This window comes from Dermacentor albipictus, chromosome 1, assembly GCF_038994185.2.
Source record: "Dermacentor albipictus isolate Rhodes 1998 colony chromosome 1, USDA_Dalb.pri_finalv2, whole genome shotgun sequence".
In the NCBI taxonomy this organism is placed as follows: Eukaryota; Metazoa; Arthropoda; class Arachnida; order Ixodida; family Ixodidae; genus Dermacentor; species Dermacentor albipictus.
The window spans coordinates 453275248-453299506 of record NC_091821.1 but is presented as its reverse complement, the minus strand read 5'-3'; positions in this window follow the sequence as shown (position 1 = coordinate 453299506).

The following is a 24259-nucleotide window of genomic DNA, read 5'->3' as shown; positions in this document are numbered from 1 at the left end:
TAACATAGCGACTTTCCTAAAATCTGCATCACAAGTTTCAAGAATGCTGCGAGACACACGGATATTAGTAGTTATAGACCTCTCTCTTACCTCGCAGGTCTGATGCGGTCCCACTATAGCACCAATAACACCTTGTAGTCTCCGCACAAATATTTTCATTAAAACTTTATCATCTACGTTTATCAGCGTAATTCGCCTGTAGCCTGTTACTTTTTTAAGTTTATTCTCGTCATCGCTTTTTGGTATCAAGACTGTATACGCCCTTTTAAAGGATGGTGGCAGGCGACATTCTTGATGCGCCTCCATAAAAACACGTTCTAACACGATGGCTATCTTCGAGCAAAAGGCTCCGTAAAAAACTGCTGTTAAGCCATCAGGTCCTGGCAATTTTCCAGGGTTAACTTCTTCAATGGCCATTTCGATCTCCTTTGCTGTGCTATCTTTTGGTAATATCTGTTTCTTCGGCGTCTAACCTAGTTAGAGTGGTTAGAAAATGGCTTTCATACCCAGTCTTGTTCGGTATTCTACACTAGAAGAGCTCCCTGTAATATTCCGTAAACACATAAATAATTTCTTCGGCATCTCTAGATATTTTTCCTTTGCATTCGATCTCAACTATTTCGTTTCTCCTCGCATACTTTTTCTCAGTTTCCAAAGCACGCTTTCTTGCCGCTTCTTCAGCCAAGATCTTTCCCATTCGTGCTCGAATAAATGTGCCACGGGATTTTTCCGTGTCGATAGCCTCAATTTTATTTTTTGTTTCCATTATTTCTTCCATAAAGTGCCTGGCGTTGCAGTTTCAGCATCCAACAATTCCTGAAGCATTTTTTAAAGGTTATTTTCCTCTGGGTGCTGTTCAAAGCGTATTTCTACTGCTCGCTCAATGGCGTTCATTTTTACGACTTTTTTTTAAATCGCTCCCATCACTCACCCCACCCTTTTTCACAGTCATTATTTGCTTTAGCAATTTCTGTGGGTACACTTTCTAGAAATTGGTCGTCCTTTAAGAGTTCCGCGTTTAATTTCCATGCTTCCTATTTCATTCTAGGTTTTGCGGTGATCTTTTTCCCTATTGTGAAGGCGACTAAACAATGGTCACTTGAAATCTGGTCACCTTGAAATCATTACACAGTGTGGCAATTTATTGCGAAAGATAAGCTCTGTCTAACCTTGCATGGCTATTGCCTTGAAAATGAGTATAATGTCCTATATTGCCTCCTTTTGTGTAATGTGCAATGACCGCCAACAGAGCTCTTCCAATGGCCCTCCTCAGAAAGACAACGCTCTTATCAGCCCAGTAACTATCACTGGAATGATCGCCCGAGCGCAAAACACAATCGAAATCTCCTAAACTATCAAATACCTGTCTGTTTTCAGATACTGCGATATTTCTTGAAAGAAATTTAGCCGGTCGTTTGCTTTCGTTGGTGCGTACACACCTAATACTCGGAATTTGATGTTGCAATATACAGCATTGCATAGCACGAATCGTCCACTCCGACAACTTATAGCTGTTTCCTCAACTATTCCCAAACCTTTCTTAATAAACATACAGCAACCGGCCGTTGTGACAACAGCATGGCTAACGCATACAGTATAGCGGTCACTAAACTGTGCGATCAAACCATCAGTCTGACTTTCACTCTCTATTTTAGTCTCTTGAATCGCCGGTGGTCTCGGTGGCTGTGCCACGATACAGTCCACTAAACTGCTGCTGTTTAACATGCAGGTTAGTCAATGTTATAGTCTATACGCTAAGAAATCAAGTAACTATGTTCTGGTACTGCTGCCGAGCTCCCAGTGTCTGTTTGCCATCACAATGAATTGTATTCATGTCTCGCACTCTTTGCTGCTACTGTCGGGCGACATAGAAACTAACCCTGGCCCTGACTCTAACGCTATACTAACTGAACTAAAGAAGCTATCCGCTGGGCAATCGCAGTTAATTAACGAGATTCAAGGTCTAAAAAGTGGACTAGTCGAGACTAACAATTCGATTTCTGAACTAAACAGAAGAATGCATGCCGTCGAGAGCCACTGTCAACACATCGAGGACCTGCAGCGACAGGTTGAAACATTTAAGACTTCTGCGGGCGTGACGACACGGGCAATCTCCGATATAGAAGCGCGCATCGATGACGCAGAAAACCGAGCCCGCCGCAACAACCTTGTCTTCTTCGGTATCCCCGACCCAAGTGCGTCTACATCCGCCGCTCAGGCAGAGGAAGAAATCATTCGGCTTTGCGCCGACCAATTAAACATAACCGTGCATCCTGAGGCGATTGAACGTGCGCATCGTCTCGGCCGCCATTCTGATAACCGAAAACCCGCCGTGGTTGCTCAGTGGCTATGGTGTTGGGCTGCTGAGCACGAGGTCGCGGGATCGAATCCCGGCCACGGCGGCCGCATTTCGATGGGGGCGAAATGCGAAAACACCCGTGTGCTTAGATTTAGGTGCACGTTAAAGAACCCCAGGTGGTCAAAATTTCCGGAGTCCTCCACTACGGCGTGCCTCATAATCAGAAAGTGGTTTTGGCACGTAAAACCTCAAATATTATTATTATTGATAACCGAAACCGTCCTATAATCGTAAAGTTCGTTTTATATAAAACAAAAGAAAAAATTCTGTCTAACAGCCGCAAGTTGAAAGGCACTAACTATAGCATTCGCGAAGACTACTCTCGTACTGTGCAGAATGCCCGGAAACATCTTTTGGCTTTTGCAAGGACCAAGTCAGCTGCATTTTCATTACGCTACAAAACTCTGTTCATAGGATCTGCTAAGTACATGTACGACGAAACTACAAAATGTGTAAAAGAAATCCAATAGCAATCGCTGAATCACCGTCATCCAACACACCGTTCGATAACGACAACCCGCCCTAACAGTACTATTTCAGCAATATATTCTAACATACGTAGCTTCCTTTCCAAACGTGACGTTGTATCTAATCTGGTCTTATCATCTGGATGTAACTTGTTGATACTTACAGAAACCTGGCTAACCGCTGACGTATCCGACGCGGAGGTCATGGATCACCTACCCGGTTTCCATGTCTTCCGTAACGATCGCCAGCACTCTAGAGGCGGCGGGGTGCTCATCGCCGTTAGTAATACGATGCCCTGCTCCGTTGTTCACAACCCAAGTGACCTTGAAATATTATGGCTACTCTTTCGTGCAACCCCGCAAACTATTTTACTTGGCGTTTGCTACCGCCCCCCGCGAGCAGACACTAGCTTCACTGACAAGCTCAACCGCGTACTAGATGAACTAATGAACAAATACACTAACGCTCAGATTTTGCTCTTTGGAGACTTTAATCTCCCTAATATCAGTTGGGATAACTATCCACCTTCGTCAAATAGTACAACCGAAAATGATTTCCTCGAAGTCTGCTTTAATTTCAACTTGACCCAGCTAGTCTTAGAACCAACACGCTTGGTGAATGACTCGGCCAACATTTTAGATCTCGTTTTAACTAACAATCCGTCTAGCCTATCTTCCATATCGTATCTCCCGGCAATTAGCGACCATAAAGTAATCCACACTGTCTTTAACTTTAGCTTTCCAAAGCGAGAATCGTGGAATAAAATAATACGCCTATACGATAAAGGCAACTACGAAGCCATTAACAACGAACTAATGTCCTTCTACCCCACTTTCAGTGATGAATTCCACAACCGCACACTTCAAGCAAATTGGTCGATCTTCCATCAAAAAATCACCGACCTTGCTAATAACCACATTCCAGTTGTTTCAGTACCGACTAACAGCAATAAACCTTGGTTCACAAAAAAATTATCAACTCTAGAAAACAGGAAGAAACGATTTTTTCGGTCGGCAAAGCAAACCAATTGTGCTGTGGCCAGGGACAAATATTACGAGGCCGAGAATGTTTATCTCTCGGCTATACGCCACGAAAAACACTCTTTTTTCCATGACACGTTGCCTCGTGTACTAAACACTAACCCTCAGAAATTCTGGCAATTACTAAACCCCAAGCCACCGAATGCTATCACTATCGCCGACCATAACAATATAGTAATCCCCGAAGAAAAGTGTGCCGATGCATTTAACCGCGCGTTTTCATCAGTATTCACCACCGAACCCGATGCTCTATTACCTATATATACCACCGTCAGCTGTGCAATCTGTTATGTCTCCGATCGAATTCACTGAACATGGCATAACGGCAATAATTGAAAAGCTAAAACTCTCATCGTCATCTGGGGCGGATGGCATCAACTCTAAACTGTTAAAAAATACTAAACTCATCTGCGCATCGTACTTTAGATTAATCTTCTCACAGTCTTTATCCTCCTGTAGCATCCCCGTCACATGGAAGGAAGGGCAGGTCGTTCCAATCTACAAATCAGGTAATAAAAACTCGCCTCTTAACTACAGACCGATTTCCCTAACCAGCGTACCCTGCACGATAATGGAGCACGTCATTTTCACCGAAATTATGCACTTCCTTGACGCTAACAACTATTTTCACCCATCCCAACATGGTTTTCGTAAAGGTCTCTCGTGCGAAACGCAACTTGCTATGTTCGTCCATGACTTACACGTTAATCTTGATGCTAACACCCAAATCGATGCCATTTTTCTGGATTATGCTAAAACATTTGACAAGTTACCTCACCAACGCCTAATACTCAAGCTCTCCCAGCTGAACCTGCACCCTGACGTTTTAAATTGGGTTATTGAATTTCTCACTAACCGATCACAGTCAGTGCATGTCAACAATCGTTCCTCCGCACCCCTCCCTGTAACTTCTGGCGTCCCACAAGGTAGTGTTCTAGGCCCCCTACTTTTTCTTATTTATATTAACGACCTTCCCCTTAATGTTTCCTCTCAAATACGTATGTTCGCTGATGATTGTGTCATCTACCGCACAATTACTAATGACTCTGACCACAGTATTTTACAAAATGACCTTAACAAAGTGCAAGGTTGGTGCAACGACTGGTTAATGACCCTTAACGCCAATAAATGTAAAGTAATGTGCTTCACTCGCCGCCATCAGCCCTTATACTCACCGTATAATATTACTAATACTACCTTAGAAAAACTGGACACATTTAAATACCTCGGCGTCACACTTTCATACGACTTAGACTGGTCTGCTCATGTAACGCGCATTACTGCATCTGCTAACCAAACACTGGGATTCCTAAAACGCCTTCTGCGTCATGCACCGCAACACGTCAAACTACTAGCATACAAGACGCTCGTACGTCCGAAAATTGAATACGCATCCCCCATCTGGTCACCACATCAAACTTCCCTTATCAATGCACTTGAAAGAATTCAGAAGCGTGCGGCAAGATTCATTCATTCTTCGTATTCTTATAACGCTAGCGTATCACTACTCAAAGCACAGTCCGCCTTAAACACGCTTTCATCCCGGCGTCGCATTGATTCGTTAATCCTCTTTCACAAGTTCTATTACAGTTCGCTCCATCATGCACCATATGTGCTGGCCCCACCCCCTCGCCATTCCCTGCGTACAGGGCATTCCTTGCAAGTAACCCGTCCACGCAGCCGAACTACAACCTTCTCTGCGTCCTTCTTTTGCCGATCATCAAGCGACTGGAACGGCCTGCCCTGTCACATAACTGAAATCACCTGTTCAACGACATTTGCTGATAAGCTTATTACTAATATTCTTCATTGAACTCATGTGGCCACTAATTAAAATGCACATTTGTAAACCCCACCCCTTATGTAATACCCCCATTGAGGGGTCTTTAAGGAAATAAAAGTGAAGTGAAGTGAAATCTTCTTCCAACATTACGCGTCGGAGTTGACGCTGCCGCCGTCTCGCCCTGAGACCTCTAACGTTGAGCGTTGCCACGCGCAATGGAGCTAACGACATAGCCATTTCAAAGAGCAAGAGTAACAATAGTAACAAGAGAAAACAATAGTAAGGCCCCCACCAAACAGCAAACGTCACAAATCGAGCGTCCCTGTCGGCACGACAGGTTCAACGGGCACCCGCGACGTCCGTCGCGTTGGTCACTGCGTCACTTGCCCTTCTCAGGTGAGTGACGCTGACCGTTCTGCTGGGGCGAAATTCCCTTTCTTGGCCCGGGTCGACCGGACCACCATCCACCGCGGCGCCAGGCGTTGAACATTGTCCACCGGTGTCTCCTCATCTGGAGCATCATTTCGGTGCCGCTTGGAAGGTACAGCCGGCTTCTCAGTGGCCGTCTCATCCATTTCATTTTTTCATGTTCATTTATTAATACTGTCAGCCTCATTGAGGGGCTATAACAGGAGTGGAAAATCGGAACTGAACAGCAAATTATGTAGTACAGAACATATTGAAAACCATAGTTATACATTAGTTAAAGGAAAAAAAAAGATCATCTCGAGATATGCACACATAAACAAAAACAAAAATGCATCACTCAGAAATCAGAACAGTAATCTTATACAGCAGCACTCGGATCTCATCGCCCTATGCTAGTGCCATAGATGAAATTTTCTAAGTGGCGTAGGAATTCAGCTAATGATGTCGACCGAAAAGCAGAATCTGGAAGAGAGTTCAAGTCTCTACAAGTTCGGGGAAAATAACTAACCTAAAACAACTATTTTTTATAGTCGGTAATGGGATAAACTTACTATGACGATGCCTTGATGTTCCATTAGTTTTGATCTCAAAGTAATCTGATTTATTTATTTTAAGATAATAATTGATAATGAGGTAAAGAGTTTTTAGTCTTTCATATCTGGTTCTGGTTTCTAACATAGGTAGTTGGGCTTGTTGGCAGAGTTCTGTACGAGAGTGGTTCCGGCGGTAGTTATTAAAGATAAACCTTACAGCGAGTCGCTGAATCCTATCAAGCTTGTGCAATTAGTTGCTGTGTGAGGATCCCATATTTAGCATATTCGATTATCGGTCTGACTAGGGTTTTGTAAGCGAGGCACTTTACATCAGGAGTAGCACTGTGCATAGTGCGTCGCAGGTACCATAGTGTTTTAAAAGCTTTGGAAATGACAATTTCAATATGGGTGTTCCATCGTAGATCTGATGTAAATGATCCGGCGTCTCATATGGCGTCTCTGGTTCCGCGTCCATTTCCACGTTAAACGCGTCACACTCGTGGTCCGTTACTTCGGATGCAGGTGGTGTCCTCGCTTCTTCGTTCATTCTTCTTTCTTCTTGCTGTGGCGTCCTGTGTCGACGCGGATGGCGTTGCTACCTTTTTCGCCACACTTTCCACCTGTTCAACCGGCGTTTCCAAGGACGAAACCCAGTGCACTTAGAGTGTGATGTCTAGTTTCACAGGGTCAATGACGGCGCAAAGGCTCCCTTTTACCTCGAGGCCACCCGCTTTAACCAGCACTGCCTTCACCTCTGGAGTTCGTAGCTTGAAGAGCCACACATGCGTCATTTGGAAGGGCCCAATACCGGTCACGTCTTTCAGTGCACCGAGTTCTTGCAGTGGGTCAAAGAAATCTTCGAGGTGGTATGGTCACCCAGCAACGTCACAGTGCAAGAACAAACACTCTTTCGTAGTTTCGCCTGATGGCAAAGTCGGTAGTACATACCGATAGCCTGGTGGGGCGACAGAAGACCTGTTACCACGGCTAGACGCGGACGCTGAAACCGCTCTTCAAGAGCTCGACATCTTGCGTCCGAACGCGTCCCTGTCCAGAGGCAGAGTGACGCTACGAACGCACGGATCGACAAGCTACATAAAACGTCCTCATGAATTTATCGCGTGCAAGTAAGCGCCTTGAGACGCTTGGCGCTTTTCAATATGGCCCCTTCGGAAATCTGAACCGTTAGAATTGTTAGCGTTCGTGCGTGTTCGCAGCGTATTCTTCACTTTGAAAACTATAGATTGCTCTGAAATATGCGACAATGAAGGCATATAAAGCGCAATAAACAAAGCTACATGAATTTCTGAATCAACACGCACGAGGAGTAGACAAATCCATGTACGTCCCATCATTCCCATGGTGGCTGAACGATTGCAGAAACATTGCAGCACCGGGAGTCCCATCTAGTTAATATTGTACTATAGGAAACTATATGCTTTCGCTGCTTTGTGTCGCTACCTATGCATCTGCTGCGTGGCGTTCTACCTGGTGTATTATACACCATTGCAGCGCAAAATGTACATGCATCGACGTTACCCGGCGCACATGTCACATCAGGGGGTATCGTCCCGCGCTATTACGCATTTGGAGGGCCATCGATAATGAATTTTCGCGCTTCACGCTAGCAAGCACTGGCGTGGCTCAAAAGGACACAGTGGATACATTACAGACAGAACTCTGGTTGGGAGTCTCTTTGCTCTTAACAGTCTTTGAGTTGTGAAATCATCTGAATGAAATGTGGCTGCGAAGATACAACTGGTTCTGCATTCGGATCTAACATGCGAGTTTTTCCTTTACTGTGCAACGCCATTAGTAACAGCATCTCGAAAGACGCATCATTACATTCAGGTGGCATAAGATATCGTAAAGCACGAGAATTTATATCAAGATCGCCTCCATTTTAGAGAACTGTTTGTATGAATAATTGTACAGGGAAGTGTTTGTTTGTGGGTGTAGACGCAGCTATAACTGTTTTGGACGCTATATACATACCTTACGGAAGTGCGTATTGATAATAAATACCATGAAAAAAGCCCTGGCGTGGCTCAGTGGTAGAGCTGTTGATACCCACGCAGCGGGCTGGGGCTCGATCCCGGGAACTAGGCTTTTCAGCTACTAGAGACGTCGGCTATCGGCGGCGGCGGACACCATCGCCAACCAAAATGGCTATTGGAATGAGCCCATAGCAGCCTACGCTGTAAAATATTTACACGTGTACTTGTTTATCCTTCTCCGATGACCGCTGTTCACCGGCCTACAACTATTAAACGTTATCGCTCATCGCATGATTTGGAAATCACGAGACTCTTATCGTTCATTCTACCGACTGTGTACGTCATCGCCGAACCTTGTATTATCAGATTGCACACACTGCACGAATTGTGTAGCAGTTTGTGGAAACTACATGGGCTCCAGCGATTACGCGGGAATTTTCGACGAGTGATGTAGAAAAGCCGACGCCCTTGACTTGGTGATCGGGTTTCGACGATCGCCGACGGTGTTCGCCGCTTTCGTAGCAGTGTCATTGTTACTTTTCTAGGCACAAGTTCACCCAATAAAAGTTTTGTTAGTCAAATTATTGCTGCTGTGTTCAGAACGGTGACAGTGACAAGAATTTAATGGAGTGTTCTGAGGAACTGGCTTCGGCTCCCCAATCAAGTTGGTGCCTCCGCCCGCGACGGGATCATCGCGGGCCCTCTGGATGGCCTTAGATGGTGCGTGAATTGCGAGCTTTTCAGCAAGGCGTCTCATGTGGACTTGTATTGAAGTTCGGAGCCCGCGTTATACGGGCACAGCCAGAGCATGTGGTTGAAGGAGCAGCATGCGTGACCGCATTTGGAGCACGTCTTCGGGAAGTTGGGGTCCATCCAAATAAGTCTGTGAGGTAGGATCTCGTTTGTAAAAGCCTGAAAGTAACGGCCTCAGCCATGGTTAGTTTTGGACTCCAGGGGAGGAAATTTTCTCCTGCTGGGTCTGTAATGCGACGTAATTTCGGGATAGGTGGTGAGAGGATCTTTGAAGGGGCAATCGTGTGGGAGAGCCATACCGCTAGCTTGAGCGCGGTTCGTGAATGCACGCGCAAGGCAGTTGGCCCGCTCGTTAGGGTTGCAACACACTTGGTTAGATATATCGTTCACGTGGGCCGAGAACCACGCTGTGCTATGACCTCCAGTTTCTTCAGCCGCAGTAATACAAAATGATCCCTTGACGATGCCGGGTGCGTGTTTAGAAACTAGAGCGGACGAGAAAGCCCAGACCGCCGTGTGCGAGTCGGAGAAAATTGTCGCCGGGCCTTTTGCAGCTCGAAGATCGAAGGCTATCGCGGTTTTTTCGTTCCGTATCGCTCGCGTGTTTAGTGTAGATTGACGCGGCGCTAATTAGTGTTACGCGCGCATCAACGACTGAGATTGCAAACATGTCTTCGTTGCCTTATTTGGCGGCGTCGACGAAGAATGTATCTGCCGCGTAACGATCGATTCGTTGAAGGATCGTTCTAGCCCGCGCTCTTCTGCGACCTTCGTAATATATCCGACAGATGTGCATCGGTACGGGCGCAACCTTTATACCTTCCCGGGCTAATTTAGACAAGGGTATCTGTCGAGCAGTGCCTGAATAGGGAGTATACCAGCTTAATCATAAATCTTAATGTCTGGCTTACTTGATGAAAGCCTGGAGATCCGTTCAATAAACTGTGCTCCGATTAATTCGTCTGTGGAAATTCCTAGTTCGAGTAGCTTTGCAATGCTAGCGGTCTGTGGAATACCGAGTATTCTTTTGACGCCGGACCCAATCAGCTTCTCGAGTTTGTTCTTTCCGACTTTGCTCCATTTGAGGCACGATGGAGTGTAAGTAGTATGGCGGAGGAAGAAAGCTTGGAAGACCCTGAGTCAGTTGTCCTCCTTGAGTCCTCGCCTTGTGTTTGTGAATCTAGTGAGGAGACTTAACATATTTTTTGGCTGCGGGCCTAGCTTGTTTAGATCTTCTGCTTTACAGCCTTTTGCGTTGACTAAAAATCCTAACATTATCATGCAGTTCCCCACCGGAATGGGGTGCCCTTCTTTTGGCGTAATTTCGACTGGCAGCATTTCCACGGGCTCGAGGTTCCTAAGCCCTGCCCCGGGGACTGTCTATAGAGGAGGAGTTAGGATTTGGTCGGGGATAGCTTGAGAACCATGCATGTAAGAAATTATTCCGTTACCTCTATGGCCGCGTGGAGAGATTGCTTTAAATCGGCCACAGGTCCACCACTGGAACCAGATTGTGATACCCTCTGCATATATTGCGTGGCCTATTTTTGGGAGTTCGGCCAGCCTTTCTGGGAGCTTATGCATGGCGATATCGAATACTAAGGGGGATAGGACCGAGCCCTGAGAGGTTCCGCAGTTGCCCAGTTCGTAAGCACCGTCCGAGATCGTGCCCAGTCGAAGGAACACTTTCTTTTCCGATAGGAGCGAGAGAGTGAAATTGTAAAAAATTTCGCCCTAGGTTGAGAGAAGAAATTTCGTTCAAGATGTGTTCGTGAGCCACTTCATCAAAGGCCTTAGCGAGGTTGAATCCAATGATTCCTATTACATGCCACGTCTCGTTCTCAACTATGGATCTTTTCAGGAGGAGAATGGCGTCTTGTGTGGAGGATACCTTTATAAAACATATTAGAGTGTGCCCAAATAGTTCGTGTTTTTCTATGTGTTCGACGATTCGATTGTGGACTGCATGTTTGGGCACTTTGCAAATGCACGACGTTAGAGACACGGGACGCCGGTTATTAATGTGCGGAGGTTTCCCCAGTTTGGGGATGAGCACCACCTTCGCGGTGCGCCATTCCAAGGGGACTTGCCCCGAGCTGCACACCTCGTTTATCTCTGCCGTTAAGATTTCGATGGCCTTGTCATCCAGGTTCCGGAGGAGTTTGTTGGTGACCCCGTCTGGCTGCAGGGCCGATCTTTCGTTTAAATTCCAGAGTACGTGCCTAATTTCCTTAATCGGGAAAGGTTCGTCTAATTCTGGCCTGTCTAGCACCATCTAATTGGTTCTCGCGTCTATGCCGCGCGAATCTTCTTCGTTGATGGGCAGGTAAGTTCACGCCAGGTCATTGACAATTACTTAGTTTGTGAGGCCCGAGGTGCTCATGAACTCCTTATGTATGAGCCTATCGCCGGCGAGATTTAACGCATTCTTGGACTGGTCGTCGTTGAGGAGGCTTTTAAGCATGTTGCACTTCCTACCTCTTCTCATGCGACCGTCCGTTTCGTTGAATGTCTCATCCCACTGTTGCAGAGCCTATTGTCAATACATGACAATAGAGAGTTTTAGAATATCGTTTGTCGCCTTCCGTTCGTTAAACGTAATCACCTTTGCGAGACATTACGGTGAGCGTCCTTTCAAGACTTTTAGTTTATCGTACGGAAACGCAAACAAAAAGAAGACTTTCTAAAACAGGACGCCGTTTGGTGCCTCGTGTCAAGCGTATCCAAGCCAAGATGATCCATTAGCAACCATCCTGCTCTTGCTATGTGGACGCGTCTCGTCAGGCCTGCGGAGCCAGAATCGCCGAACGATCTCAGAAAATGAACGTGCTATGCGTTCTTAACTAACCTTTCAGGTGAGTTTAGAGAAAGTGAAAGCTCATTGCAATAGTTACTGGCGATCAACGCGAGGGAGAGCGTAGCCATCACGAGAATTCACGCTGAAGTGGGAGCCATGGGTGCCGCCATATTCGAGAACGCTATTTCCTTGCGTCCGTAAACATTACGAACGTTAACGCGTGGAGGACGACGCTATTTCTTTACGCACGCAATGCGTTTACGTTCGTTTGCAAAAGCTATGCTAATGCTGTCTAATATGACGTGACGACAGTGGCGTAATGACAACGAAATAAGAACGCAGTGGCAGAAAGATGTAAAAAAAATGAAGACATGACAATGAAGAAGAGATCGCAATGAAATAAAGGTGATGAAATGATGAGAACGGCACCGCGATGACAACTGCCATGGCATTTTTGGGTTCGAGTTTACGTCCACTCTTACTTACATCGCTTGTCTCTTCGGGCTGCCTTGCTTTGCACTACATCCGGTGTTTTCACTGAACCCTGTACCAGAGCATCACGCAAGACATCACCTTCGTATATATCTTATACAGAAACATATCTGTGGAGGTATGAACCACCCTAGCAGCACACAGCCTTCAATATAAACCCAGGAAGCCAGTCAAAGAACGTTTCGCTTAAAACAATCATCATAAGCTAGAACGCGTGCATTCACGATCCCATTCGTGTGCCATTGATCTCGCAGTGCTAATCCGGGGAAGCCCGTTGTGATTTTATCGTAGCGAGAAGGCCACATGCCAAGACACATATAAACCGGGTGCCTAACTTTCTAACTTTGGATGAGAAATCCGAGAGCCACAATTGTAGATGGAAAAGAAGGCACCATAAAACATGCAGATGACTGAAGGTTTCCCTAATCGTGGAAGATACCAAATATCTCATAGCTTACAGTGCTTTAATGCACCATTGAAGAATAAACTGAGCATGAGCCATTCAATTACACCCCATCCACGTTGAACGGAAAGTGTACAAAATTATTGTACAAAGAAAAAAACTAAACTGAAACGTCAGTAAAAGAATTTACAAGTAGACAGCCTGCGGTAGTATGCTTTGAAGCACAGGAGTACGCTTGCACGAATACTGCATTGTTTTTCTTGTGATTGCAAGCTCACCTTCGACCAATTTTCTTTGTTTCTGTTCAGACAGGGCCATGAAATATATCATCTTGCTGTGCGATTGTGCTTACATTACGTGTTAAAATTAGCGATTTAAATTAGGCTTTCAACGTAAAACTTCCGGTCTTGCGAGACGAAGTCACAAAAAAGGGACTGGTTTACTGTAGCTCGAATTAGTTCAGAAGCACCGATTGGGCTTCATTATCTGCACCAGAACTAAAGTAAGTGGTTCTATCTGAGTGACTGTTGCCTCTCTCTAAGGGTTTGCGTATGTGTACATTAACAATGCTGTTCTTTATGAACAAAACTCTTGACTTCCGAAGAAAATTTCTGCATCCCTTTTCCGACGTGGAACACAATGTTAAAATATTGGCTGATCGCTCCACTGATACCGCCACAAGCATACGTTTCAAAGTTGGTAAAAATTGGTGCGCGTTTTAAGATACCAGTGCTGCGACTACTGTGAAACCATTTACACTGGCTTAAGGAAATCCAAAATCAACAAGGGTGCTGACAGATGCACAGATGCGGTAGCACGCTATGGTGTAAAAGTTACAAACATGGGTCCCTCGGTTGCCCTTTTTATTCTCGTTTAAACAGGGGTAAGGTTCCTCAGAAAGGCGGGCCAACGTTCCAATAGGAGGACCTATCTATAGGACGGAGATAGGTCCTCGTCTTGAAACGTTGGTCAGCCTTTCTGGGGCACCCTATCGCCATTTTTCTCTTTCATACGGCACTGGCATATTGTTCTTTTCGGTGCTACCTGTTTTCCACTTACGCATTTCTATACAAAGGGTAGCCTGCAATAGCATAGCCCGAAAACAGCTCCTCTCATGTTGATGTTAACATTCTTGAGTATAAAGACAAGAAAGTGCTAGAGTACACTTTTAACTGTCATTACTGGGATTTCAACGGCAATCCATTAAGGCATTTGCGAGATCTACTGGAAAAGGAGCCGAAAAGGTGGAAGTGACTCGATCTCCTCCATTTTTTTTTTGCGCCGTTTTTAGTTCTTGCTACGGGGCTATAAATGGTAACGGAAAATCTCCAGATTGGGAAGAAATGGCGGTGCCACCGAGAATTCTCAAACCTGCCGGCTTACAACGGCAGAATGGGTCATGTAAGGCAAACACTGTGTGTCTCAACCTCTAAAAGCTTGACGGATAACAGCCCGGAGAGACGACGCAAGAGGTACTTTACGAGGCTTACACTTTTCTCTGACACTTAGAGACAGAATCGAGGAGCTGCGCCCAAAACCCTCGTACCATCGACCATTCTGCAAAGTCTTGCGAAAACAAGCAGCACAAAAGGTAAACGAATACAAAAATGATGTGGCGATGAAGTAACAGCGGATCACCCGGCGCTTCTACGGCTGTCGCCATGATCTGTGTACAGCGACGTGACCAGGCAACGAACACCGCCAGTGCTCTATGGGAAACTAAAAGAAAAAGGCGTCACGTGAACCAAATCTGAAGCGAAAAGCTTGCGAAACTGCCAGTAGCAGCGTGATCAAAATCCATGATCACGATGCAAGAACGCCCGGTTTCGTGTTACAATGGTAATACTTGTAATGCTTTTCCCCCACTCGTTTGCTTCCTAGACGTGCAGCTCGAAGGACAAGATACGGGTCATTATATCCTTATTTTATTGCGGAACACAAAGGGCACAGCGGTAAATATTGGTAGTTTATAGTTTTAAAATGTTTTCCGCACACCTAACCCCGCTGAATTGTTTAGGGCGCAACAATGAAAGATTGAACTTCTAAGACTCGCCACTTATCCATGTTGTTTTGGGAAATGCCGCTACTTCACGTATTTTTGTTACTACCCGTTAAATTTCTTTGCGTTGCACTTGTTCTTTTTTTTCAATTTCTTTTCTTGCCAACGCGCAATTTCGATGCTGCTGCACTGAACGACATTCACCTGTCCCGGTGTTTTATGGCATGCTTCTCCGGTACGAGGGTTCTGCAGTTCATACAAAATGAATGCCTTACAAAGCGTTCCCGCATTCTTAATTAATACTACTCCGTGTGAACAGCGTGCGTTCACAGTAACCAGCATGGTCCTGTGCGTTGGGGGCTCTTCTAGGCGGCCATTAGTCATCTCTGAAACAAGACTAAAGAATTGCCAATCCATCTCACATGCTGGAATCTATGTGTTGGGAAGCTTTAGTGAAGCAGTTATTTAAATGCTTTACAAGTAACCGCATGATGGACAATTTGCTCCCTTTCGTACAGTCCAACGCGTAATCTCATGAAATAGTTCTGCTTGTCAACCACAAAGGTCACAACTTTACTGTCATGCAATTTCTATGTCTCTGTGCTAACACGCACGCATGCTATGGCGAATTGCACGCAGAATATAGGGTGGAAGCACATTGTGAGACGTAAAAGGCAGCGATGTCACAGAGACTAAGCCATGCATGATTCTTGTCTGTAAATGAAAGGTGACGTGAGGTGTATAGACAGAGCAGTACAACACGTATCAAGCAACATTCTAAGTGTTCTGTACCTCTTGGGTCACAGCGGGACCTCGCCATATTAGGTAGGCTGGCGAAGAACGGATACGCACCGCCCGACACATACTCAGTGTCTACACAAGGAAAGTGGATGAATCCAGTAAATATATTTCATTCCATAAAAAGATCAGTGTGCCTTAGAGATGCCTGTGAGAAGACATATGTTCCGGTCTTATTTAGGAAGTTATTTTTGTTGCTCATATAACTTCCGTTATATATTCGCATGTACAACCGCCGAGATTGCGATCGACCGAACAGCACATAGCCGCAAGGCAGCCACGTGAAATTTGGAAAAAAAAATCTGCAAACAAAACTTCTGGTTCACATCTAAGGCGCTGTCAATGCGCTGTGGCCTGTAGCGGCAGTGTTGAAAGAGAAACTGCAATGTACAGTTGAGGCGCCACCGTTCCACACGATCAAGCCAGAGCACCATTGCTGTCTGCATTCGACTGTGTGCTGTACCTCTCGCCCTCTTCAGTTTTCAGATACGTTCAATATTTTTCAGTGATATTTATTTAAAATACACACAGTCACAAACTGTATGACGAGAGAAATATGGCTAAATCAAGAAATTTGTACGACTTACTCGTATAGTTGATGTCTAGAAATATAAAGCGATCCTTCAGCAGACGCAGCTATTGGCCACAAATGAACCCTACTTTTGTAAATGCCGAAGATTGAGAGGTTCACACCAGAAGTCTGTAACAAGACGCGAAACACACATTTCCTAGCAACTACATTTTTCTTACCGATCTGAGAGCACTACGCATTCTCTTTGAGAAATGCTGTCCCATGCCTTGCGCTAAAAACTTTTCGCTTTCTTGTTGTTCCTGAGAGGCTTGCGGTTGCCGTCGCCATAGCTCAGCGCAATTCGGTGTGAGTCTGAACAGAAGTGAAAGACACCGGAAAATCATCTATTTTATTGTCTTTCGTTGAGGTGATATTATAACCGAGCTGATGGTTCATAGTGTTCTTGCTAATTGCTGGTGCCGGGCCCACACTTTCTTCTGGCCCATATCGTCGTCGCTGTTTCTGTTTGTCGGCGCGGCGTCATCTCTTTTCTTGACTGAGCAGTAAAATTGTCACCTAGGTTATTTACAAAGATTAATATGTGACAAAGTGGCCCACATTGAAGTGCTCTCTTCAGCAAACCTCTTTACCATCTGCTGACTACGTAACGCATTCCGCACCTCTTTGAGTTCGGTCAGTGCCTTTGAGAATTTGGGTAGGTACATCCATCCAGACGCTCGTTAGGCTTGACTTCCCCTAATCGCTTAAAATGCCTCTGAGATTACATTAAGGTCCTAATATTATTTGACATCAGTCTGGTTGCCGGGATTACGTGCGCGTTCGACAGCTTACTCCAGTTGAGTGACACGAAGAGGTGGCAATGGTGAAAACGTCGCAACTGCGGAGATAGCCTGGCCGACAGTCTGGTGCCGCTGACTTTCTTTCTGTAATTAGTCCACTGTAGCATAATTTTGTTTGCGTTTCTTCTGCGCCACGAAGATATCGCTGCTATATTTCACGAAAGGAAGCCGCAGACCTCTGGGTACCCGCACGATACCATGCTCGGAAGACGTGGGATATTTTGATGCTTGTAGCGGTTGCATGTACGGACATATGAAAAGTGAGAAGAAACATGAGCATCAAGGTGGGGTGTTGTGAGATGTCAACTCATGTATATGCAGTGGAACACAATCTTTATGCTTTTAATACAGCGAAAGTTGTGTGCGACGAAATATCCGCTGTGTTGATGCGGGCACATTTCGGTGTCTTTTCTTCAACAAGAGCGCACAAGAACCACCACCCCGAGAAGTCTCTTTTGTTACAGTGTTACCGTTCAGTACATCATTCAAATGTAAATTTAGTTTCTTTTGTCAGCTGAAAAGTAGTACTTCGCTGCTTCTAAACTTCTATACTAAAGTCGTGCTTCCATGTTAGCATCTGTTACTGAGCTTTGCCTACGTTCATATAGATTATTTTTGGTATCTAGTAGCACTAAGAAACAAAGCAATGCCTGTCGACAAAGAAAGTTACTTTCAGGATCCATTTTTATAAAAGATGTGGCACGTAACAAAGAGAACGTCGTAAGTTGATGCAATGTTACAACACCTAAAAGCCCACTTCGCTGGAAAAAGTATCTGAGAGATTTTTGTTGTTTTATTAGTACTATGAGTTGAAGAAAAGTTCTCGTTTTTTTTTCTGCTGGTGCCCATGTAGTAAATTAGCAAAGTGCCACTATAAAGCAAGCGGCAGAGGCCAGCACAATGATATTGCTCTGTTACACGGCGGCTGAAGTGGGCGTTCATGCCCCTGATGATTCCAAAAAAAGAACAGTGCAAGAACGAAAAATAAGGACCAAAGGAACAGACCCTTGCGATACACCTTTCTTCTAAACGCCCTTGTCAGTACTCATGACAAAAAAGAAGCTGCTGGTCTACAGGGAGTGGGCGGGCGTTTTAAGCGAAGCTGCGCACCATGCTGGCCAACGCTGACGCGCCATAAGTTCAACCTAGAAGCAACCAAACCATCTGGTACCCGTTATGAAACGTTCCATGATGGATTCTGTCAATTACACGAGTACCAAGGTGCAACATCGCCCAGCCGGAATGCAGGAGCCCTATCACAACGCCAAGCTGTGGTTCAGCCTTATTTATACGTTTATAAATAAGCCATTTTGCTTTAGCACGACGAGTATACTTGGCTGAAGATGGATGCCACTATAGCCATTATACCAGAAGGCGATAGACATCATTGCATTGGAAAAGTATAACCTAGAAAAGCTACCTTAAGACCTCAGCTGCAAGAAATTGCATCTAGGATGACGTAGATTCAAGTATTTCTCAATTTGGGGTGTATGAATAAGGTTTGTTTCCTCCTCTTCGAGTTTTAGCCTTCGATAACCTGAAAATCATTGAAATGTATTTCAATTTCGACTCAGATGTTCTGTATAAACCCTTATTTGGTACGGGCCTATTGGGCGATAAATATGTGTTTAACTGATCAGGACAGTAACCGCGTCTTCGATATCTCGTTGCTTCGTTTTGCCTGAATTTTGTAGCGTTAGCATTCTTAGGGTTCCTCGCGCACTTCACGGGGGTAATCTATGTATATATCTTTCTGTTGTTGTTCCTATCTATGTATGTTTGTATCTAAGCGGTTTTCCAACTAACTGGGTTTCTGGGTGGCCCGTGGTCGAATGGGTATCGCGTTGGGCTTCTGTGCTGAGGGAACACAGTCGGAAACCACCCATAGGACCAACTTGGGTCACTAAATAGAGAAAGAGAGAGGGAGATGAAAGAAAGAACGTGATGTGAAGCAGTCAAGAGTCCAGTTAGCTACCCTGCGCTGGGGAAAGGAAAAGGGGAATAGAGATGCGACCAATGACGGCCAATAGAGAATGGACCAATGAGTTCGTACGTGTGCTCTCCAAAGAATCGCTTTGACGCCGGTATGTGTCACTCCGAATATGCCGCTGTACAATGACAAAAAATATCCCTTAAATCGCTGCGATGCCGAGCGAAGTCGAACCCACGTCAGAATGGTTTCCCAAGGACAGAAACCTGACGCATTAGAAGGCTGTCCGACAAGTGCACTGGGTACACGTTCCTCTTCAATGAACCTTTCGGCATGTTGAATCGGTGAATATGTGCGACTGAGTGGGCGGTAAGCAAGGGAACAATTCTCAGTGCTCGCAGGAACCGGCGCGCCACGCTCCTCGTACTGTAGGCTTCGCGGCGGCGCCGCTAGATGAGGCCGAGTACGGTGCCTCGGTTTCTTCCTCGCCCTCCACTCCGCGCGAAATGGAGACAGTCCCTGACGGAGCCCTGACCGTCTCTGACCGGCTTTCTCTGCCGGTCACTGATTCTCTTCTTAGCGTTGTCCGCCAGTGCCACCCCTCCCCCCCCCCCCTCACGGCTAGCTCACTTGTCGGGACTCGGCGGCAGTTGGCGGAAATGCACCGCTGGTGTCAGTTTGCTGAGTGCTTTTGCACAGAATGACCGGCTGCTGTCTGCCGCTGTGCTTGAACGACTCCAGGGAATGGTAGGCGAGTGTTCCATTTTCCCAGAGGCCCAAAAAAGAAGAACTATATGGATAGCAAGGATTAAACACGATAAATGACCGCCTACAAAAACATTATCCATATCCCGTGTGAGTGTTGCTGCACTGCCCGAGAACATTTACTTTTCGCAGGAGTTTTCACAACGCGGGAGTGGAGATTTAACCAGATTTTCCCTTATAATTCACGTTGCGGAGAGTGTTTTCTGATGGCGAACGGTCCGGTGAGAAGTAATTTACCAGTTACGCCAATTAGCAGCCGCGAGATCAAATCGCTAAGCTAAAAATTCCATCTCGGCAGCCTCTGTCACGTTTTATAAACTTCTGTGTGTGTCTGTATCATTGACAGGTTTAGAAATAACATTTGGAACCCTAATCCATTCTCAGCGTACGCAAACTCGCGCGTGGACAGCTGCACACGTTGTTTCTTTTTGTACGCTATCTGCCATTAGCGCAACCAGAACCCGTACTGCGCTATTATAAAATTCTCTATTTATGGTGGGACGTTGTCCGCGTTCATGGACATATTTCGGCTTTTGAATGCTAGAAGCGAATCAAACTGAAGAATTAATTTCATTTTTCCAGACATTCCAGAACAAATAAAAAAATGTGAATTAAACGTTGTGAACTACAACGTATTTGCACATTGCTTACGTAACTAAACAGTTTTCATGGCCATACAGGCTGTAGCTCAGCTGTCGAATTTGTCAGTCGAATTTGTCAACAACTCGAAGCAAAGGCTTCGACTTCGCCCTGCCATCTTCTAGCCACTTGGTAGCTAAGATAGTAGAACGGCTCCTCCGGAAAGGCGGTGGTCCCGGGTTTGTGTCCCGATTCAGGACGAATAATTTTTTTCGACTGCGAGGCTTTTCTTTCGAGGAACCCGTATGGGTTTCTTTTGTAGCAATTGCGACGAATGGGTGGATGTCTCATTTCCCTAAATAATCCCCTCTCTCCAACTTGCGGTTTTCCGCAGAACTATTAAGTCAAAAATCACTGTAATAAGGTACATTTTGTTTACGTAAGGATTGGCGACTACAGTAACGATAACAATGCATTTACGAAAAAATCTTCTTAGACCACTCCCTCGTATTTTGCTTGTTTTTCTGATTCTCGTCCATAAAAGGAAATAGACCCTACCACATATGATTATTATTATGATTTTCAAAAACTGCAAGACAGCCTTCCTGCACTGTGAAAAAAGTGCAGGAAACGTGTACTGCGAAAAATGACAGTATGTGATAAAAACGCGTACTTTCATCAAGACTTCGTGACAAGGATCGGGTATTCATTCATTTTGAATTGACCGAATCTCTTTGATATGAGTATGTTATGAAGGAATCTCATTATTATTCCTGCATAATGATTTGTTTTTTAAGCGACACAGCTTAGCCGCGCAATCCTGCGTAGAAAACAAAAAAAGCTTATTGTAACATTGACACACGTACTTGTTTATCTTTCTCGGGTAACCGCTTTTCGCCGGATAACAAATGTTAACCGTTATCACTCAGAACAGGACGGACCTGTACTTATCGCGAGTTCCTTGAATGTTACCTGTGCTTCTAGGCGTTGTCTGTTGTGACCAAACGTTGTGTAATCTCACTGTATGTGCGGCACGAATTGTGTACTTTCTGGAAGGCACGGGGGTACCAGCGATTAATCTGGAACCTTCGACCACTCATCTTCAAAAGCTAACGCGCTTGACCCGCTCAACAGATTTCGGCGATAACCGACTGCGCTCGCAGCTTTAGTTGTGCTTCGAGTGTCAGTTCCTTTTGGGGGCCCCAGTTCGCATACTGAAGAGTTAGTCGCGTGATACAGTTTTGCTACTGCGTTCTTCGACGTCAATATAACGTGACAATTTGCCCACTCGATATTCCATCTCCTATTGTTCTGTTGGAATGCTTGAGTAAACGCGTTATTTCTCACCTGCAGACCAAAACAGCGGGTGTCGGGCAACCTAGTCCCCGTTTGACAGCAAACGAACTATCCCGCCAATAAGCGGTCGTAACGCGTTTCAAAACGATTTCGGACTACGAATCACATGGCAGCGTGAGGCGGCTTATTTACCAGTGCTGTTCGACTGTAATCATCAAAAAATCTTACCTGCTTAACTATGAGCACGCAATAATGCCTTTACAAAGTATTTTTGCCTGCGTAAAGCCCCCGCGCTACCTACAAACTGCTGATACGCATGCCGGTCGGCAACGTGTTCCTGGGAGCTGGCCTGGGAATGATGGACGCTGCAGCAGACGACGCGGCTGTCCTCACCCTGTACGAAGTGGGGGGTTAGGAGGGCATCGAGGCACCGTAACCCCGAGTGTCCTTAAGGAAGCGCCAAAGAGGAGTTGCGCTGCAGTACACGCTTCATACATAAGTGATTTCGACGGCGGCAACACGTTGTGTGGCTATGTGGCTTCAATGCTGAACGCATTACCGACCACAGTTATCATGAGATTGGTTCTGCTGATTTTGCTGATACAGAGTTACCAGCTGCCAAAAACGCTAATCCACGTGTTCTTTTATTTTTTTCTCTATTTTCTCCCGCAGCCTCCAAAGTTGCTTATAAAAAGTTACCAAGCAGTACTGACACATCTATATTACAGCACAGCGACTTAAGCAAATGGATGTACTTAGAGCTCCATCCTGCCGAATGATTACGTCAAAAAAGAAAGCCTCGGTCTGTGAAACAATAGGGAAGCTTTGCTACCATCATAGCCGATTTTGTGTTCTTTTCATCAACTCAGCCTTGACAGTTGTGACTCATTTGCTTTTCGCGAAAGAGTGCAAGATGGAAGCGCGCCATCATGATACCGTAAGAAAATAAATTAGATTGTTCTTGTAGTCCTCGAAAGATATTAGCGTAGAAGCGAGCGAGTGGGTAAAGTGCATATTTCTAGACGATCGAAAGCCGCAGTGACTAGAACAAAAGACATACCCTCAGTCTCTGTAGGCGGTAAAAATTGTCATTCAATGATAACTGTTTTTCTATTTGCGTCCTTTTTAGCGGTGATAATTGTGAGTTTCACTCTAAGAGCGTACGAGAAGTAGAACAGAATGTAGTTATTCACTCGCTAGCAGTCTGTGTGTCCTTACAACGACAAACGAGACTGAAAGGATGAATAGCTACAATGAATCCTCTTGAAACAAATTCTGAGGGCTGCAGCTGTCTCGAAATAATTTATGAGGTGTCCGACGAAATGCATTGACATTCCTGTTACATTTTATAAGAAAACGCAGATTTATGCACTTAAGCATAAAAGCCACTCTAATACCAATGCTTTTCGTCAGGCATTAATATCTCGAAACTGGTGCAGCCTTGAATATTGTTTCAGAAGAACTCACCGTGAATAACTTGTAGATAAAGACATGTGCCGTAAATGAATCAGTTAGAAATTAATTAGCGCACTCATGTTGGTTACTCAATTACGCATTTTGATTTATTGAAGAAGTAATGACCGCATCATCATTTAGATCAATTAAGTGTAGAAAAATTTGGTGCAGCTATAAAAAGGACCCAAATGATTCAATGGCAGACACGCTAATCGCCTAAAAAAATTTGTGAAGTTACGGCGAACTAGCACCCTTTTCCCTTGTTTATTTTTTTCAAATGTATATTAGCATCAATCAGCATAGCCGCTCACGAGTGAAAACAATGCCAGTGCGCCTAGAAAGCGGCGTTTTTATTGTGAGGATTTGGTACGCCAGGAAGCTCAAAATAAATGCGCTGCGCTCTAAGACATTCCATTATTGTGTCACCCCAGGCACCTACCCAAGTACCCCAACTACCCCGCGACTACACCCCCCCCCCCTCCGCCAAATTAAGTGGCATACATTTCCCTCCCTCCCCCTGGCCAGGTCACCACACCTCACACACATACCTAAAACACTGCCAAATCAAGTTTGATACTTGACAGCAATTCCGCGGCCAACATTTTGCTGCCTCTTTCACTCGTTTTGTATGGCGGAAGTTACCGGTATCTCCTGGGGTGTGAAAGCCAGTTCTCTGATTTATTCGGTGCCCACGCGATTAACTCGAGATGCGTTCAGTTGCCACCATCTATTGCAACGGTCACGCGCATCGATCTTCCTTCGTTATTTGAACCTTCTTTCTTTCTTTAGACTGACCCAGGGACCAGGAAAGGGATTCAGTTTGTAGCAAAGTGGTCTGTATGCTCTTGAAACGAGTTCTGGCCGGAGAAAACGCCAGCTGTGTTTAACTTTTCATTTTGCCTCATTACTTTTACGAGTGATCATTGGCCGCGACGCTTGCGCATTATTAGAGCCATATACATATAATATGGGTTAGATAAAATGGAAAATATAATCATGAAAATATATTCCT